The following is a 21,286-nucleotide window of genomic DNA, read 5'->3' as shown; positions in this document are numbered from 1 at the left end:
AATGAATGTTATTGGTTTAGTTTTTAATTATCACAATGACATTTGAAATGACTGATGAAAGAAATGGGTCATTCTCTAGGAAGTAATTCTTAAGGTTGCTGTAGTATTCATACATCAGCCCAACTTGCATGGAGTTTGGCCATTTTATACAAGGAAATAGTTTGCAAAGGAGCCCCAAGACATGTTTGGAAAAACAGGGCATCTTTTTAATGTCCCTTAGCCTTTGTTCCGAAGCCTGGGCTTAGCCCCAACACCCCTGGTGCTCTGGGAAAGAAAGGTGGCAGAAGTGGAGGGTAAGTGGACATCTCCTGTCATCTGTGTTACACTGTGGGAAGTGCCCATGGGCAGGAATTTCCATCTCAGTGCTTTTGGACTTTGAGCCTGCCTGTTGACACTTCTAACATGGATTGCTTGAGTTGATTTATTAACTTAGTCTGAAAACTTCTTTGAATAGGCTTGCAGATGATCCATGTGTGGTAAGTATGGATATTTTGTCTGTGTTGACTGAGGAAGTTGAAGTCCTTGTAAACAGACATAAATTGATAGACAAAATGCAAGACAAAGGAAATTATGTAAACACGCCAGGTGCTCATAAGAGTAATCTATCAGTGCTCTTTTCTGTAAAACAATAATAGAGATAATTAGCAGAGTGAGGCCTTGGAGTAGTATTGCATTATATACCAATCCAAATATGCTCTCTCAGGACCTTTTCTTAAAATGACTAAAATCCCCTTCCGTGCAAAACAAGTCTGGAAAGAAGAAGTGTGTATTAAATTTGCTCAATTTATAGCTTCATGGATGGGTTCAAATTAATTTCTTACAAAATTTGGAGAAAATGTTTTGCAGCCCTTTCAAGATGGGTATTTCCAAATGGGAAAAACTGTGTCTCTGGCACATCATGCTATGAATTTATCATCTTGCTGAGCAACTTGACACAAGTAGAGATGTTTTGAAATATTCCAGACTACTTGATGGTCGGTTTGTGTTTAGACACAGAGGAGTAGAAGGATCTTTAGATGGTTGATTGGCAAAAGTGTGGACAAGCATCGTCTACTTCTGAATTGGGAGGGCAAAGCAGAGACTTTGCACACATGATTATCACAAATGGATCGGTTGTGCAGCAAGGAGGCTCTGTCACATCCTGCTGAAGTCATACAGCCACTTTCCCAGCCCCTTTCTCAACCACAGACTTTGGAAAGCCACAAAGGTTTTTGCCATATGTTGGGTAGTGTTTTAAAGCATCTTAACAGGTGATGTATCAAAATTGATCTTGTGCTAGAGACTGCATTTCTTGATGATTCACTATTTTGTACCAGACCCCTTTAGAGGAGAAAATGGGCTAATAATACCCATTTCACCAGGGTCTCAGGGGAATGGAAGCAGGTTTTTTGTCACGCTTGAGCTGACAGTTTTCTGATTGATGGCATTTATGGGAAGTTGAAAGATTAAAGTCTCATGATACTGGTTTATTTCAGGAACATGATATATTCAATATGATAATAAAGTGGGAATTTTTCTTCTGTGGCTTTTATGGGCTCAGGGTTGTTTAGGATGAAATAATGGATAAAGCCGTAGCTGAAGTCGGCAGTGTGTGTTTCCAAGGCCATCACGTGCAAGGTGACAAGAGCCATTATAAAACCCTTATTGGTGATTGATGAGAGATGGGAAGACTGATTCAGTGATCAGAATTTGATTTTACTCAGGTTTCCCAAAAGCTTATATACTATTTCAAACAGGTTAATGATTTCTACTGCAATAATCAGGTTAAAAATCACACAGAAAACTCATGCATTTTACAACAATTCTTTGCTTGCAGAGGTTGATTGAATCTTCTCTCTTCCGGTAAGCAGGTGTAATCCCATCTCCTGTAATTTTCACAGTTCTGTTTGTTCCTGCCATGGCATCTTGGTTATCAAACCAACTATGCTAATCAAGTCTGTTTGACTCTCTGTCTTGTGTATTCCCAGATCTCCCCCTTCTGTAATAACCAAGAACACCCCCTTGATGGCTTTATTAATTAATCTCTGCACACACTAAAGCAAGCAAGGTATCATAACTAATACAATTATTATTAAAATCATTACATGCATTCCTATCCTAAGAAAATCTTTTAGCCAAAGTGTCAAACCCCAGCCACTAAACAGGTTATCTAGCCAAGATCCAGATTCTACTTTTAGTTTGAACACACTGTCTTTTAGCTGCTGAATGTTTTTATGGATAGATTCTGAGTGATCAGAAAGATTCATACAACACATTCCATCGAAATCTTCACATCCATGGCCCTGAGCAAGGAGGATGAAGTCAGTGGCAGCACGGTTTTGAAGGGTTGCATGCCTTATACTGTCAACATCTGTTAATAAATTTGATAAAGCTGAGCTGGTGGCATTCGTCTGCTTTGCCAGCCAGCAGGCTATCTTATTTAATTGACTTAAGGCCTTTTTTGCAGCCAGTCCTGGCAAAAGCGAAGAAGCCCAATTCATCTGGGTCACAGACCACAAAGACAAGTCATCGTCGCAGTATTCATCAAATGCAGACAACGCCTTATTCTGCGGGGATATTTGTGCTGTAAAATCATGGACATATTAGGTGTTAGCACAGTCAGTCGTCCCAAACTACAGGGACCTCCCTTTATGTGTGAAGGGATAGCAGCCCAGGCCCAATCCCCACAAACCACAAACATTCCTGAGGGCAGCCACAGTGGGGCGTTACTGGATTTAGAAGGGCTGCTAGACGTGTAATTGCACCAAGAGGTCTGATTCTTATATGCAGGATGATAGGGAGAAACATCCAGGCTTTTGACTGATTTTTTCCTGTGTAATCAAAATTAGCACAAAAATCCATTTTTACAGAACCCAGGAGTTCTAATTCTTGTGGCTCCAAGGGTGTTATAGGAAGGTAGGGAGTCCACTGATCCCATGTATCAACAGGATTTGAGCTCTGTAGTATGCTTTTGGTAGTTTCTGGTATTGGCCAGCCATCTAATGGCAAACCGACTAAACAGGTTGAAAATGGATTTTCTGGGGATGCGGTGGCCAGGCTTAAGGTATCTTGTTTGGTTGCATTAGCCAGAGTTATCCAAGCATTTGTTTTGGGTTGATCAACAGGCCAGGCTGTGCTACAGAAGGCAAGCAATGCTAATAAGTATAGCATTCGATTTAACTCCATGGTGCCTTTGTTTGTTTGTTTAGAACTGTGTTGTGGTAAAAAAAAAAAACCTTTTTTAGCTTATCCCCTTTTGGTCCTCGTTCAAGGACTATCCTTTTTGGTGGTCAGTTATAACTAAAAATTCAATGGCTTTATACCTGTTTTACATTACGCTTTTGCCAAAAAGGGCTCTGTGATATCACCAATTCCCACGCCCTTTACACTGACACCAAACCCAAAGTTCACAGTTTCCTTTCTAGGCAGAACAAAGGATGTCATCAACGGCAGTCCGAGTGGGGTTCCTCCTCCTCCTCCTCTCCCGGGGGCTTGGTGGCGGTGGCGTCCTGGCCTCCGTCAGCTGTCGGTAGAGGTTCCCGGAATGGCTTCACGTTTTTTGCCGGAATCCAGCGGGGTCCTTTTTCTGAGGAGATACAAGCATAGCCCCTCCCCCAGGTGATCAAAGGGTAAGGGCCAAGGATTTTACCAGTTCTTGGGTCACGGATTAGTACTGGTGGTTTCTCCTTGCGGGAAAGCGATGTGGATAATGTAAAATGCCTAATCATAGGGGGATTTAAGTTTGTCATCGAACAATTCAAGAAATTAAAAACATACAGGGCTTTGCATAATCTTTCAGCAGGAGTGTCCTCAGCTCCCCCCTTTTGTTGTAACAGAGGACCTTTGAAAGAGCCATGGGCACGTTCTATAATTGATTGTCCTATGGGTGAGTGAGGTATCCCTCTTTTGTGGGTGATACCCCATAAGGAGAGGAAGTTTACAACTCTACGGGAAATGTATGTGGGTCCATTATCTGTCTTAATCTGTTGTGGAATTCCTAAGGTGGCAAAGGCAGCAGCGAAATGACAGCAGGCGTCTTTCCCTGTCTCTCCTGTGTGAGCTGAGGCAAACAGAGCACCTGAAAAGGTATCAATAGAAGCATGCACAAATTTCAAGTGGCCGAATTCAGGAATGTGTGTCACATCTGTCTGCCAAATTTGCAGGCTCTGTAGACCTCTTGGGTTGACCCCTGTGTTCACATTAGGAAGGGAGCAACGCTGACAGTCAGGGCATATAGAAATGATATTAGAGGCTTGTGCTGGAGTTAATCCGAAGTCTTACCAAAGCCCCAGCATTTTGGTGAAAAAAGGAGTGACTCAGTTTAGCTTGCTCTATTTTGTTAGGCAAAACATGCTGCACTGATAAGGTTAACAAGTCTGCCTGGTCATTACCTTCAGTGAGAAAGCTGGGTAGATTGGAATGTGACCTGATATGCATCACAAAGTAAGGAGCCGTCCTTTGGTCTAACAGGGAGACCAGCAGTTTTAACCTGGAAAAAAGAATGCCATTTTTAACATTTTTCAAAACAGAATTCTCTGCTCTCTGTACAATACCTGAAACATATGCGGAATCAGTAATCAAATAAAAAGGTGTGCTGAATTTCTGAAACACTCTGACCATGGCAGCTAGTTCCACTATTTGTGGAGACCCTTCAACAACAGCAATATCAGATTGCCAAGTTCCAGTTTCAGGGTCCCTCCATACAATCACTGATTTATGGGTTTTCCCAGACCCATCTGTGAATATTGTCATAGCTTGCAAAGGAGTCTCACTTCTCTTTGGCTTGGGGATTAAATTAAAAGACGAACTTAATAATTTGTGATTAGGCGGATGGATAGATATCTGCCCTGGGTAATTTGTTAAAGCAATTTGCAATTTTTCAGACATCTGAAGAAACCAATTCAAATAAAACATTGTGAGAAGTAGATAGATACGATCAAAATCTTTCCCAGCCAAAGAGGTCAGTCTTTGACGAGCCTTGACAATCAACATGGCCATAAGTTCATCTTGCATGGAAATAGTCTTGGGCATATTGTTAGGCAAAAAGACCCATTCGATAATTAGCAGAGGGTCTGGTTTTTCTGAGTCCCACTGAAATATTAAGGGGTGAGAAGAGGTTGAGCTCTCCTCCCAGGAGGGCAAACAATGGCTCTAAATCTGCATTTGAAATCCCAACCAAGGGAGGGACCCAATTTATTGTTCCCAGCAATTTTTGAGCATCATGTAAAGTTTTGATTTCAGTTGAAATTTGCAAGGGTTGTGCAGAAATAGAATGCATGCCTATTCTCCAGCCCAAATATTTCCAGGGAGATGTCTTTTGAACCTTTTCAGAAGCAATGGTGAGGCCCGCTGAGGTAACAGCTTGGTAGACAGCCTGCACTGCTTCCTCCACTCGACCCACAGTTTCTGCAGAGATAAGAATATCATCCATATAATGATACAAAAGAACATCAGGCATTTGTTCTCGTATCAGGCTCAGTGTTTTTTGCCACGTACCACTGGCACAAAATTTGGCTATTTCGCATTCCTTGGGGAAGTGATAACCAATGATATCGATTTAGTGGTGCCTGCATATTAATGCTCGGCACAGAAAAGCTAAATTTGGGTGCATCATCTGGATGCAGCGGAATGTCAAAAAAACAATCCTTTAAATCAATTACTGTTAGATGCCAATTTCTAGGAATCATAGAAGGGGAAGGGAGGCCTGGCTGTAGGGGCCCCATTCCCTCAATTACCTCGTTTATTTTCCTCAAGTCATGCAACAGCCTCCACCCCCCAGACCGCTTTTTAATTACAAACACGGGTGAATTCCAAGGGCTGTTAGATGGGACTATGTGTCCCTTTTCCAGCTGTACCTGTACAAGTTCTTGTAATATGTGCAGTTTTTCTAATGACAGGGGCCATTGGTCTACCCAAACTGGATCTGAGGATTTCCAAGTCAGTTTGGGGGTGTCGCGCGCCCCAATGACCCTTATACAAAATTTGACTGCATAAAAATTCCCCATTGAGATAGAACATCTCTCCCCCACAAAATCAGCGGCGCAGACAACACATAAGGCCTGACAGTTGCCACCCTCCCCTCAGGCCCTGTGATCTGTACCGGGTGTTGGCTTTTGTGATAAATGCCAATCACTCGCTTTTTGAAATTTATGAAAATTTAATAAAGAATAAAAATTGGTTACAAAAATATTAATACAATAATAAAAGTTTAAAAAGTTTTCAGAGACAGGACAAATAATGAGGCAATAAGAGCAAAGAAAGGTAGCCCGGGGTCTACCGTCCCCTCTCCTCTCAGATAAAGGCTGCGAAAGAGAAGGGCTCCGTTAGAGAGAAGCATCTCTATTTTTGAGGACAAACTTTAATGATTATGCATACTTTGTCTAAGAAAAGCCCGTTTGCCAAGAGCCTTTTGCAAAACCCCTGGCGTCCTGGAGTCTGGCTTAACCAGGTAGCTTTGTGGATTCAAGGAGATATGCATGGTCTGGCTTGACCAGGGTGGATTCAAGGAGATATGCATGGTCTGGCTTGGCCAGGGTGGTTTCAAGGAGATATGCATCTTTCCCTCTGAAACATCCAAGAGGGGTTTTTAGTCTGGCTTGTTGTAATTGTTCTCTCTGTGTAGAAACCTCTGGGTTATCTTCTCTTTGCTCTTGAGCTAAGGACAATACCTTACACACAATTCTTACTTAGATTCAATGTTAAAAACTACATTTACTATATTATTTAAAATGTTAATATTGCATAACTTTTCTACCTAGCATATTACATATAGTAAATATCTGCGTAGAGCCACGCACACAATATGCCTTTTTCACAATCTCTTTCTTTTTATAATAAAATTGGCTCGAGCGATATTTACTGCTCTCTTGCATCCCTTCTATGTTCATTTTCTTCATAAATCAGTCTGGCTTCCTGGAGGGGGTCTTCTACTCTGTTTTGTTTCCTTAATACCATAATCTTTTGTACCGTTTTTGTTGTATCCATCTTTTGATCCAAGGTCACTAATTGCATACCTTGAACTACACTAGTGATTAATCTGATAAAACAAGGGATCAAACAAGGGGGAAATATTTATAAACTGGTATCCCTAAGTGATCCCCTTCAGGTCTAGGCAAAAAGGAAAAAATCCTAGCTGTATGATTCTTAGAGTACAGCTCTCTTTCCACTGAGAGGGAAGTTTTGGATATGCCTTTTTCCCACATATCCAGAACAAACCGTCTGGAGCTTTCCAATAGTCCAATTTTTGCTCATCCATATTCTCCCAAAATTTAGAAATCTCTGGGATGCCAACATAAGGATTTTTTCCTGTATCATTACATTGAAAAAGCCTGATTTTATTATTATATTCACAATTTCCTTTTTTTTTTCTTTTTTTCTGGGTCCAGTACATGGTAGGTTCTTCTGGGATCCACCATACAGAGGTCCCATTACTAACCTTGTATCTTTTACAGGGAGTTTTTCCTACTTCATAGAGGAACTTTTTTCCTTCACGCCAAAGACATTCTTCCCCTATGACTACTGAACTTAAAATCCATCCCCCTGGTCGATTTTCTCCCTTTATACTTGTTTGGTTCCACTTAAGGAGCTCAATTGGGCCTAAGCTGCTGCCTTTCCATGGCCATTCTTCTGACATCAAAGCCCCTCCACAGACCCAACAATTGGTTACGTTAAGTTTCTTACTTATTCTTTCTCCCAATTCCACAAACAGATTTTTACCCATGCGTGAAATATCTATTTCTTTCTCTAGTTGTTGTTCCAATTTCTTATACAAACCATCCAGCGAGATTGGTACAGGCTTTGGTGGTGGTGCAGGCCTAGCTTTTTTGCTTATCAATTCCTCCTTTACCAAATCCTTTGTTTTACTCCCAGTAATGTGGGTGAAACACATCCATTTCTCCCCTTTTGCACATTCACTTCCCCTTACATTTTCCTCCATCCAGTACTTTTTCCCATTGTGTATGCAGTTTCCCAATTTGGAAGGGTTATAACAGTGACTGTTGATATGAGTGTGAGAAACAAAGAAGGAGCCTCGGTGTCTTTCCATATACAGTTTTTGGTAACACCTGTAGCATGGCCTGGTCGGCATCCCAAAAGGGAAGAGCCAGAAAATGAGTGACAGAACCAGCAGAGGTCCAGTATGGCTTATACTCCCACCTCCCATGCCTATGGGGTTGCAAACCCACAGCAGGTGTATGTGATCTCGGTGGTGATCATAGAGGCCAATCTGGTCTTGCCCTCTCCTCTATTGTCACTTTCTCTTAGCTAATTTCCAGGCAAATCGTTTTTGACACTTCTTGACCATGGTCTCCCACTCTTCCTCAGCTATCTCCCATTCAACAGGCACTAATAATTCCCAACCACACAACCAAGTTATTATTTCAGTAGCTCCAAGTTCTGCTTGGATAGGGGGCTCAGGTGACACTCTACACTTCATGCAACGAGAGCGTCGTTTGTGTGGACTACAGTACCAATTTTTCCCACAGCTCAAACACTTACATTTACACCAACCAGCATGTCCAGTATTTGGGTGAATCAAACAGGGTATTTGGCTTGGCAATGTATGAGGTTGTAATTCCCCCTCCTCTTTATATAAATCACAGGCTAAGGCAAAAACACAGGGGTTTTCTGTCCGAAACAATCCCGATCCTCCTGTCTGTAGTGGAAGTATTCCTCCCCAGGGAGGGTACCGGAGGTGTCTCAAAATTTTCCCAGGTGGTATTTGAAACCACTGGTGCAAACTCGGTCTAGCTTCCCAGTCTGGTGTGATCCTGTGTATGTTTCCTGGATCATGCGGATCTCCCCAGTTCATCACCTCTCATTCCCGTTTTAGGGTTAATTTCGTATCACCCGGTTCCGATGATATTGTCCACTCCTTAGGCTTTTCCACAGGTCCTTTGATTCTGCTGGCGTGGATCCACCCTCATTCCCTGGTCCGGATCGCAGCCTCAATCGTCAGCAATACCTGAAAAGGACCGATGTTGCTATGGTTTTCGGACGGCACAGAAATAACAACATGACTCTCCATGATGGTAAAGATGAGAGCAAACTTTATTCTTCTAAATTCTACTTTTATAGAGTAGTTCGGTACAAAGAACATGATTGGTTATTCAGCGTCTACACTCTTTTGTAAATATTTCTTTCCAGTAAACATGTTGGAAAAACACCACCTGCAGATAGTTTCTCACTTCCCAAGGTTTGTTTGAATTCCTCTTTAAGATTTCTCAGGCTAACATGAGAAAGTTGCTTGCTTGCCTTTCACACAGACAGTGGCAGAGCCTGAAGCCTAACTTCAGACCAATGTCAGGCCCACATCTCCCCCTTTTAGTTTTTGCTGAGGGCGGCGTCTGTGTCTGTGTCCTCTCCTGCAGGGCCCTTGCAAGAGAAAAAAAGACAAACATGACACCAGAAGTCCCATTAGTAATCAACCAATTACTAAACAGAACTTTCATTGGGCACCAACTTAAATGGTCAGGGAAGTTCTGTGGCATTTGGTGTTGACCCTTCATAACCATGTCCATGCACCAGCGTCAAGCTTAGCTATTTACTAATTCTAATACAGAAAAAAACAAAACATCATTAGCCTGCTCAAAAATGGCAGTCTAATTTGTCAAGATCTATCACTCTAGGAATCATCCTTTCAGATAACAAGGGCTTTTTCTGCCTTTTAGCAAAGGACAGTGGTCCTTGCATTACACCTGCAACCGCAAACTGATTTAATTTTCCAATTATTTGGACAACCTGAGTTGACCCTTTTTTTTTTTTTTTTTTTTTTTTTTTTTTTTTTTTTAATGCAAAAATGCATGTGATGTTTGAAAGGGCAGAGACCCATTGCAGGATGTGCAGTATTGGACCATCGTTCACTCAGTTGGCCCATGATATCTGTAGGATGTCACCTAGAAAGAAAAAAAAAGAATAACAAAATTAATAAAAATATCAATAAAAAGATATCTGACTCCAAAAAAAAACTACATGATCCCAAAGACCAGAAAGGCAAAAACCACAAAGTGAAATAACAGCCCTTAATAACTACAAAACATACACCGAAGGCACGTGAAATATTACCTAAAATACAACTACATCTATGTAGGAAACTTAAATGAAACAACATCTACTATAAAATTAAAACACATGAAAAGAAAAAGTCCATTGAGACAAGATGTTGATCCTTAGCATCACTGGATGTCTTCTTGAAGCCTGGAGCAGGGAGTGACTCGAGGATGATCGATGAAAACAGGACCATGCTGCTGACACAGGACTTCTGTTGTCTCCATAACTTCCAACCACATGGTCATCTTTGCAGTCTATGTGACAGCCACTAAGGCTATGCAGTGTCCCTTTTCACGCCTCAGAGGTGATGGGTAAAACGACTGCTGAACCTGCTAATGATAAAACACAGGCACATCTTCTCCTTAAGTTAACAAGCTTGTCAGGCTCCATTGTCTAAATTCAACATCCAGGTTTCATAATTACTCTTTCTTCAGGTTCATAACATAAATGTTACATTGTTGCCTGTTATCTTTTTGATAATAATTTTGATCAGCCCAGGAACTGCAAAAGCTGAAGTGCTTCTTTACCAGTGAGATCCTGTTCATCCTTCCTGGGCAGGAATTCCAGGTTCACCTCAAAGATCAATTCAGCTATTATATTTAAAGGTCAAATTGTTGAGTCAAATAACTCATATGTAATTTTTACTAAAACATCTGGGCAAATAGGCAATTCCCATCCAGAGAGAGCCAAGGCATGGCCAGTGCCCAGCTCTAACTGCAGAGGAATCCCTTACACCAATTTTAAAAACAAACTTCTTATAAATCTTATAATAAGAAACTAATATGGTAATTGACACCTCCTAAATTTGTCAGGGTAGAGATGCTCTGAGCTCAGCAGGCTCTTGAGATGGTCTGTGACCAGGATTGGAACTGCATCCCAAACCGTCAGGACAGAGGAGGCATTCTTACAAACTCAGATAACCTTGTCTGGAAATCTGAAAATATTTAGAAAATCATGAATGCAAAGCTAGCATAGACAGCTAGAAAACAAGGAAAAATTCTTGGGTGACACGTGTCTTACAGGCAATTATAGACAAATAGCAAAGTACATGAGAAAAAGAAGCAGAAGCAGCAGCAGTAGCAGCCGGCTATAGAACTGTAATAACTTTATCATATCAGTGAATTCACATCAAATATCTTAAAAACTGAGATAACACTTAAAACTCATAACCGATGGTTATACTGTAGAATTATTAATAATACTTGTGTTATCTGCAAAAGGCAACAAAGGTTGCTTATTTGTTTTTTGTATTTCTTGTCATTTTTCTTCTATTATGAACAGGCATTTAAGGCTCCAATTCTGTTCACAGAGACGCCTTGAGAAGAAATGTTTTGAGGGAGGGGGGGAGGGAAAAACCCAAACAAAAATCAACTGTCCCTCTAAAAGGAAAAGCTTCTGCTCACCTCAAAGGCGACGAAGCTATTTGGCCCTCCCTGAGTGGGGCTTTGGGAGCTCAAGAGCCCCAGGGCCTTCCCGCGGAGCTGGGGGAAATCCAAACAAACGTGGCCCCCATTTCTATGTAAAAAAAAAAAATTCAAGCGAAGCAACTCCTACAGCATTATCCGCTGTCTAGAGGAACGGCAAGTTCCTCGTGCCCTATTCGCAGTCAGCCGCTCGGCCCGCAGGGAAGGAGTGGGGGAGCGAACCCCGCCGCTCGTGGCGGGGGGAAAGGGGAAAAGGGAGCGAGGAGACCGCTCCTCGGTTCCTATGACGACTTGCTGTGCAAATTCACGCAGGAAGGAAATAGGGGGGAAACGGAGAGGGGACAACGGAGCGGGGCTCGGCGGGGCTCAGCCTGCCGCCGCCCTGCCGCCGCCTGTCTCAAGCGGAGAGCCAGCGTCCCCCCGTCCCCGCCCTGGGGGGAAGGGGGGGGACGAAGAGGCAAAGCTGCTCCAAGCCGCCCGTCTCAGCGGCACCACGTGGGGAAGGGACCTGCGTGCCCCTCTCGACCCGCGCGCCTGTGGGGAGTGGGGGGAAACCGAGTACGGAAAAACGAGAGAGGTTGCAGCCACCGCCGCGTCAGGCGCAGCGCCCTGGGGCAGGCCGGGAGGAAACCCGAGGGAGAGAGGGAGAAAACAGGGAGGGCGAGAGAGAGAAATCGTGTGCCGCCGGCGCCGCCGGCCCGGAGTGCCTGCCGCCCGCCAGAAAGCTGGAAAGGGAGGCGGGGGACGGCAACTCCCTCCAGGGCACGGGTCTCCCTTCTCCCATCGCGCCCGCGAAACCATGGGTGTGGGGAGAGAACTGCCCATAGGGAAAACAGAAAAGGTGTGTGTGTGGGGGGGGAGAATGGTCTGATACCGTTCCACTGCAGGGAGAAGGAGGGACTAGGAACGGCAAGAGACAGAGAGAGAGAGAAGGCAGAGAGATCGCATCCGTGCTGCCATGCCTCTGTCTCACCGCACCCCCACCCCTGCGGAAGGAAAAGAACAAAGTTAAAACAGAGAGAAACAAAGAAAGACAAGCCCTAAACTCACACAGGCAATCATAAAAACAAGCACAGGTAACGTTAAAAGCATAAAACACTCATAAAGTGAACTTTTCGCCCTGAACACACAGAAGGATACAGAGGGATCAAAGGTTTTCGATCCCGGTCCCGTCCGCAGGCCAGATGCTGGGCCACGCCGAGGAGGAAAGGATCGTTGTGTCACACTCCAGGTCGGAATCTGACCAGCTGTATCTTGGACGGGCTAGCATCTTTTAAAGTCAGGGTACAGACTAGTCGCAGTGGATGATAGCGCAGGAACCACTGCCAGCCATCCGTGGTATGAAGAAAGGAGAAGGAAAAGCCAAGGAAGCGCCGTCTCTGCCGGCCGGGAGAGGCTTACAGACGCTCGCTTTGATCTCGGCCAGACAGAACCGAAAGAGGTCGGGGGAGCGCTGGGCAAGCTGTCGGCAGCGAAGAATTCCAGCTGCTCTTGTCAGGAAAGGCACAAGCTGTCCTCTCTCAGGAGAGGGGTTCCCCAGGTTTTTCTGGAACCTCTGCCCGGCTGTCTTTTCTAGAAATTAAAGTCCAGCTGTGCTGGGTGCCGTCCGACCTGCTGTCTTTTGGCAGGATTGATCTTTTTCCATGGTCAGCAGGACCAGCATTCTTTAGAAAAAACGTGGAGATACTTCGCTTACCTCTCTGAGGAGGCAGGTAGAATTTTCAAGCTTTGCTGCATGAATCAGTCCCGGCTGCGCTGAACTTCTTCGAAAACGTCAGGTCACCAGATGTTGCTATGGTTTTCGGACGGCACAGAAATAACAACATGACTCTCCATGATGGTAAAGATGAGAGCAAACTTTCTTCTTCTAAATTCTACTTTTATAGAGTAGTTCGGTACAAAGAACATGATTGGTTATTCAGCGTCTACACTCTTTTGTAAATATTTCTTTCCAGTAAACATGTTGGAAAAACACCACCTGCAGATAGTTTCTCACTTCCCAAGGTTTGTTTGAATTCCTCTTTAAGATTTCTCAGGCTAACATGAGAAAGTTGCTCGCTTGCCTTTCACACAGACAGTGGCAGAGCCTGAAGCCTAACTTCAGACCAATGTCAGGCCCACAGACCTTCCCATTGTGGAGTTAAAGATTGTTCTTTCCATGTTTTTACTAATACCCACTCCCCTGGATGAATATTATGGATTTTAAAGTCTAAAGGGGTGGTTTGAGGGATTATTCCTTTTAGTCTTAAATTCTCAAGAGTTTTTGCAATTGTGTTAATATATCCCTTAACACTCCTTTCCCCTACTTCATAAGTAGCATTTTCATGTTTAGTGGTCAGAAAAGGTAACCCAAACATCATTTCATATGGTGACACTCCCAGATCTGATCTGGGTTGTGTTCGAATTCTCAGTAATGCTAAAGGCAAGCATTGTACCCATGACATTCGGGTTTCAACTATTAATTTGGTTAAAGTTCTTCTTTAAAGTTTGGTTCATCCTCTCTACTCGGCCCGAACTTTGTGGGTGCCATGGGGTGTGTAATTCCCATTTTATCCCCAAGGCTTGAATTAATTGTTGTAACACTTTTGATGTAAAGTGTGTTCCTCTGTCTGAATCTATTCTATTAACCATCCCATATCTTGGAATAATTTGTTCCAAAAGGGTTTTACTTACCACATTAGCAGTAGCCTTGGCAGTGGGAACTGCCTCCACCCAATGAGTTAAATGGTCTGTTATTACTAATATATATTTCCATCGTTGAACTTGAGGAAGTTCTGTAAAATCTACTTGGATACTTTGAAATGGTCTAAGGGCTAATTCCCGACCTCCCCGGGTGGTTTTCCTCATTACTTTCTTATTTATCCTTTGACAAGTTATACATTTTTCAGTTACCCTTTTTGCTACCCCATAAATCCCAATGCACCCATAGTTTCTTAAGAAATGATCACACAAAGCCTGGGTACCCCAGTGAGTTTTCTGATGCATGTCTTCTAATATCCTTCTAGTAAGTATTTTATTGAGTAATTGCCTTCCATCAGGAAGTTTCCATTTCCCTGATTCATCTTGTTCACCTCCTATCTCCTTTAATTCTTTTTCCTCAGTTTCACTAAATTTTGGAATTTCCAATTTCTCCTCGTTTGTAGTTAATATTAACATTACTCTTTCCACTCCATTCTCTGCTGCGTCCTTTGCTTCTTGATCTGCCAAATTATTTCCCCTTACTTCTGGAGTTACTCCCTTTTGGTGACCTCTAATATGTACTACAGCTATCTCTTCAGGTAATTTTAATGCTTCTAAGACCTCTAGAATGAGCCCTTCATGTACTAATCCTTTTCCTCTTGAATTAAGCAATCCTCTTTCTTCCCAAATTTCTCCAAAGGTATGTACTACTCCGAAGCAATACATGCTGTCAGTGTAAACTGTACCCTTTTTATGTGCTAAGTGTTCTAGTGCCCTTTTTAGAGCATATAATTCACAGGTTTGAGCTGACCAGTTTGAGGGTAATTTCCCTTTTTCAATAGTTTGCATGTTCTTCCCATCAACTACTGCATATCCGGACATTCTTTTTCCTTGTAGGCATCTGGAAGAACCATCCACATAAATTATTTCCCCTTCTAAAAGGGCTTGGTCCTCAAGGTCTTCTCGAATCTTAGTCTGGTATTGGATAATTTCTAGACAAACATGTATTAAGTTATCTGTTGGTTCCCCATATAAAAATTGAGCTGGGTTTAAACTCTTATTTACTTCCAGTGTCAAATCGTTACTGTCTATCAAGATTGCCTCATATTTTAACATCCTAGAGTCTGTCAACCATTTTTCAGCCTTTTGGTTTAACACATTTCGAACTGCATGAGGTGTGCACACAATTAGTTTACCTCCAAAAGTCAGTTTACGGCTTTCTTCAACTAGGATTGCAGTAGCTGCTATAGCTTGAATACACACTGGCCAGCCATGGCTCACTGGATCCAAGATTTTTGATAGATAAGCCACTGGTTTCTTTACTCCTCCCCACTCCTGAGCTAGAACTCCATGAGCCACTCCCTTTTCTGTATTCACATATAAATAGAAGGGTTTTGCTAGTGAGGGTAAACTTAACGCTGGGATTGAAGCCAGTTTTGACTTCAGTTTTCCTAATTTATCCTCATCTTCCTTGTTCCATCTTATATCATCTCCCTCTGTCAATTTTTTGTATAAAAATTTTACTGCCTGTGTGTATCCTTCAATCCATAATCTACAATATCCCAATAAGCCGAGTAGTTTTCTGATTTCCCTTTTGGAAGAGGGAGAGGGAAGGGATAATATTCCTGCAATCCTTTCTGGGCTGAGCTTCCGATTGCCCTTACTTATTAAGTGTCCAAGATATTTTACCTCTGGTTCCACAAATTGCAATTTCCCTTTTGATACTCTCAATCCTTTTTCTCCAAGAAAATTTAAAAGCTTTATAGTAGCCTCTCTGACTTCAGCTTCTACTTCTCCTGATAGCAAGAGATCATCTACATATTGGATGACTTGTATCCCAGAGGGAGTGGGGAAAGTTTGTAATATGGTTTCTAAAGCTTGTCCAAATAAGTTTGGAGATTCAGTAAAACCCTGCGGCAATTTTGTCCATCTTAATTGCTGCTTTCTCCCGGTTTGTGGGTTCTCCCATTCAAAGGCAAAGATATCTCGGCTCTCCTTGGCTAATGGGCAAGCCCAAAAGGCATCTTTAAGATCCACTACACTAAACCACTGATGCTGGGGAGGGACCTTACTTAGGAGAGTATACGGGTTGGGAACTACTGGATATCTGGTCCGAGTTCTCTTGTTCACCTCCCTTAAGTCTTGTACCAGTCTGTAACTCCCATCAGGTTTCTTTACTGGGAGAATGGGGGTATTATGAGGAGACATACAAGGTTCTAATGTCCCATCCCTTATCAGTCCTTCTATTACTGGCTTCAACCCTTCCCGTCCCTCTAATGAGATAGGATACTGACGCACCCGTATGGGACAATCTTCTCTCTCAATTGTAACTATTATGGGGTCAATATTCAACCCTCCTCTATTTCCTTCAGCAGCCCATACCTCCTTTTTAATTTTCTTTTCATCCTCCTGTTCTAGTTTCAGTATTTTAGCTGTCATCTTCCCATTTTCTGGTATAACTCCTATTCCTAATTTTATTTGGAAGTCTCGTCCCAATAAATTACTGCCTGCCCCCGGGACCAGCAAAACATCTCCTACCCAAAATCTAGTTTCTCCCTCTATTAATACATTTTTGATGACTGGAGCAGAAAAACTTTCTCCTTTTGCACCTACTACCTTTACAGTCTCTTTACTTACTTTACAACCTTTGGGAATATCTATGAGACAAGTTTTTTCTGCACCTGTGTCTGCTACAAATTTCACTTCCTCTCCTTGGGGACCCACTTTTAGGGTTATCACAGGCTCTAGATGGTATTTGTCCCCTAAAAAATAGAGCCTGAGACTTCCCTAGTCACTTTCTGTATTCATCTCTGAAGATTTTCAGATCTTTTGCCCGTTTAGGGCAGTCCCTTCTATAATGCCCTTCACCTTGACAGAAAAAACAGACATTTTTGGAATGCCTCTGTGGCTTTGTTTGTGTTGGGTTTTGATTTTTTTCCATTCTCTTGTCTCTATGACCATCATATTTAGAAGCAGTGCCTGTGTATCTCTGATTTTTCTGGAAATTGCTTCCCCTCATAGTAACTGCCATAATTTTTGCCTGTAGCTTAGTTTGTTCTTCATCCCTTCGAACATAGACTTTTTGAGCTTCCTTCAATAAATCATCTAAGGGTTTTCCATGCCAATCCTCAATCTTCTCTAATTTTTTTCTAATATCTGGCCAAGCATTTGTAACAAAATTTACTCTCAATAAAGCTTTTCCCACTTCAGTTTCAGGATCTATTCCAGAATATTGTTTTATATTTCTCCTAAGTCGATCTAACCATTCAGTTGGGGTTTCTTCTTTTCCCTGTTGTATTTCAAAAGCCTTTTTAGCATTTATTCCTCGAGGGGCTGCCTCTTTTATCCCCTTGATTATGGTATTGCGATAATCATTCATACATTTCCTCCCTTCCTCATTATTCTGACCCCATTCTGGAGGTTCTGTCGGCATTATGTCTTCTCCAGAGGGTCCCTGGGGATGCTCTCTATTCCATATTTTTACCCCTGCTGCTCTAATCATCTCCCTTTCCTCATGAGAGAATAATATCTTAATTATGGATTGCAATTCCTCCCAAGTATAGATATTTGGTCCCAGGAACTGGTCAAGCTGTTCAGCTGTGCCTATGGGGTCTTCCAGAATCCCTCTTATTTCCTTTTTAAAACTCCTGACCTCAGAGGAGGTCAGGGGAGCATTCACGAAACCCGTTCCTCCCCCTCCCATGGGTACCTCTCTTAGGGGAAATAGCCCAATTTCTTTTTCCCATTCCTTTTCTTTAGTTTTGTTTTCATGTGGTGAGTAATAATCAGGAGAAAGTTGCTTCCTAACTGCATTTCTAGTATTTTTGTAAGGGGCATCTGGCAGAGACAAAGAACTCTTTTTAACCGTAGCGGCAGCGGTTTCCATAGAGACGGTTCCCCTAACAGGAAGTGGAATTCCTGGAGGACTCATCATAGATTTTTGGTCCTCCCAAGTAACTACAGAGGTTGAGTCCTCCAAAGGAGGGGCATGGGCGGGGTCTGCCACCGGAATTTCCAAAGGGGAAGTCATTTCCTGTCTCCTCCATGTGGCCGTGCTGCCCACGCGGCCCATGGCGGCCGGGCCTGCTGTCTCCGGCACAAACGGGGCCGCGGCAGCAGCGCCCGGCATCGCCGGGGCCGGGGTCGCCGCCACGGTCCTCGGAGACGGGACCGGCGGAGACCCGCCACACGCTGGCAGCGAGGGACTCACCGCCCCAGGAGGGCCAGGAGCCGCAGCTGCCTGTGGCGCCATCACCGCGGTGGACGGGAGGGCTGGCGATCTCAGCCACAGGAGAGGCGTGCAAGGGTCGAGCCGCCGCTGCCGCCGTTTCTGGCGATACTATTCCCGCGGCTGGCGGAAAAGCTTGGGGACCTGGGGTTGCGGGGGAAAGGGGCAAGAAACGGGCGGCCTCCGCAAGCGGGAGGGAGTCCGCCGCAATTACTGGCGGAGAAAGGGAAGGGAAAACCTCCCTCGCCGCCGCCGCCGCGGCCGGCGAACCCGCCGCCACCACCGGTGGAGAAAGGGAGGGGAGACCTCCCGCCGCCGCCACTGCGGCGGGCGAAAAGGCGTGCGGACCTACAACTATGGAGGAAGGGGTCAGAAAGCCCGCTCCTGCCGTCCCAGGCAGACAGGGAGCCGCTACTGGGGGCGGGGGGGGAAGGGGGCCCGGTACCACCGGGGCTGCCGCCCCAAGCGGACCCACGCCCGGGACGGGAACCGGGGCGAGACCACACGACAAGCCGGGACCCGCGGTGTACGCGGGGCCAGGGACGAACTCCGACATTGGGGCCGAGGGAGACCTCCCGCTGGGTCCTGACTCTGGCAGTGCAGGCGTGCTTTGAAAAGGAGGGGGTAGAAACTGCAGAGGGTCCCATTCCTTTTCTCTCTTTTTCTCCTGTTCCCCTTTTTCCTGTTCCCCTTCCTTCCCTTTCCCTGTTTTCCTCCCTTGCTTTGTTCCAGGGGTTTCTGCTACTTTAAAAATCTTTATTCTCCTATAATCTCCAGTCCAACAGGCCGCATAATTTCTTTCTTCTAAATCACTCTGTTCCTTATAAATTCATTTAAAGCCTGACAAATCCATTTTTCAAAGGAACCATATCTAGGCCAATAAACGTGATCAGATCTTATTTTCTCTCTTGGCCATTCTAGCATACAAAATTGTATCATCTTTACTTTATCCTTTGCCTAGGCTGGGTACGGGTATAAAGTCTCTAAAGATCTTACCACATCTTGATTTCTAAATAGAGTAATTTATTTATACAAAAGCACATATCTGAAGGCAGAGAGTTCTAAGAGCGGCCTTATTCTACAACCAATTACAAACCTAGGCAAAGAAAGTCTAAACAAGACAATAACTAAAGCATAGAAATCTTAACACACAGAGTTCTAATGAAACAGCAAATAAAGCACTGAATTCCTAACAAACAAAGCTCTAATAAAACTATAGACAGAGCATATAATTCACAGCCTCAGGGTAAAGCAACCTCTTATTACTGTCTGCATTTTCAATCGCTGGGATCACACTAACAGAGAGGAATCGATCACAAATTTCAGACAGGAATCTCAGCCACAGGGATCGTAGTAACAAAAGGGACCCCGAAATTCCAAACCCACACAGAGCCCTCGGCCACAGGGACGTGGACGCAACGGGAAATCCCGAACCACACAGAGCTCCCGTCCGGGGGATCACGAGGGCAATGGGGGCCCGAGCTGCGCAGGGTTCCCGTCCGCGGGATCGCGAGGGCAGTGGGGCCCCGAGCCAAACAGGGTTCCCGTCCGGGGGACCGCGAGGGCAGATGGAGGGTCCGAGCCGCGCAGGGTTCCCGTCCGCGGGATCGCGAGGGCAGATGGAGGGTCCGAGCCGCGCAGGGTTTCCGTCCGCAGGATCGCGAGGGCAGTGGGGCCCCGGGGTCCCTCCCCACACAGAGTCCCCGACTGTCCCAACCAGCGCACCGGTAGCAAGTGCTGCAGGGGAAAAGGGGGGACCCCGGGGCCCAGGTCCCTTAGAGTGGGGACCGCGATGTATAATACCTTAAAATCCCATCTCGGCTCCCTGTCAAGGATCGTTCCTCAGGTTGCAGAAAGTGGAGGTTGGATCGATGGATCGAATTGATCAATCAATCGATGCCTCCACCTCCAACCCTGAGGCTTTTTATCCCAAATTGCAAAATGCATATTCATATTTCTTATCTACACACTAACCAATCTAGGTACAATTCTAAAGTTCGTAAAACTACGAAAAACAGTATCAGAACCTACGCACTTAACATATCTATTAACGCAAAACACTATCTTGCTAGCCTCAAGTTCTATCTTGTTATTGTAAAAAACCTCTATTCTATCATATATGAAAAACTCTATCTTCTCTGCATAAAGTCTATACGAGTTACAAACAGCAGTCTACCCTATTTTTGTTATGTCTTTAAGTTTATACGAGTTACAAGCAACAATCTACCCTATTTTTGTTATGTCTTTACTCTATCACTAGGCCTGAAGCTGTGTCCTTCTACACTGAACTAGGACTTAGGGCATGTAAAGCTTAAAGCTAAGGGTTAGATTTCTACTTTATGCATTTAAAGCTTTTATATATTCTAATTTTTCTAAAGGCTTTAATTCTATCTCTGTACTTTTCACTCTCTGTGGAGGATCCATGAAAACATGGACTCCGACACTTGTACAAGGGTTTTTTTCCCAATTATTTAACATGATTCCCAGTGGACTGTCTGGAGGAATTTCTGTGGATGGTTTTTTACTTTTTCTTTTCTTCCCTATCTTCTCTTTACTGGATTTCTGTCCCATTTTTCAATATTCTCTCTACTCCAACCCCCCTTGTCTCTGTTCAACTTCCCTTTACCCCCACAAAAGCTACTTTTCTTCTTTCTCTCACACTATTTCTTAATACAATTTACTTTCTCTGAGGAACTATAATAAAGCTTAAAATAAAATAAAAATCTACACTTTCTATACTTTCATTCGTCCACATTCACTCCACCCTATTTTCCACTTATTCTCACACACAACCAACAATAACAACAAGGTACCTTTTTTTTTTTTTTCACACAACTTTTACACTCTTTAAGAGTCCCTGGCCAGATAATGTATTTCACAAACCTTCAATCTGGCAAGGTTGGGATTTCTCTTCCCAACCCCAGATGTC

General features: G+C 43.8%; 1 protein-coding gene and 1 long non-coding RNA gene across 2 annotated transcripts in view; one reads left to right on the top strand and one right to left on the bottom strand.

Moving 5' to 3' along the window:
• The window catches only part of LOC134563453 (uncharacterized), a 468,018-nt gene that overhangs the window by 321,878 nt on the left and 124,854 nt on the right, over positions 1-21,286 (bottom strand). The gene's annotated exons all lie outside the window — the stretch shown is intronic.
• The window catches only part of LOC134563452 (glutamate receptor ionotropic, delta-2-like), an 845,768-nt gene that overhangs the window by 753,532 nt on the left and 70,950 nt on the right, over positions 1-21,286 (top strand). The window lies entirely within an intron of this gene.

Source organism: Prinia subflava, chromosome W (genome assembly GCF_021018805.1).
Source record: "Prinia subflava isolate CZ2003 ecotype Zambia chromosome W, Cam_Psub_1.2, whole genome shotgun sequence".
NCBI lineage: Eukaryota > Metazoa > Chordata > Aves > Passeriformes > Cisticolidae > Prinia > Prinia subflava.
Note: the sequence above shows the minus strand (reverse complement) of the source record. Positions and strands in the feature narration are given on the sequence as shown.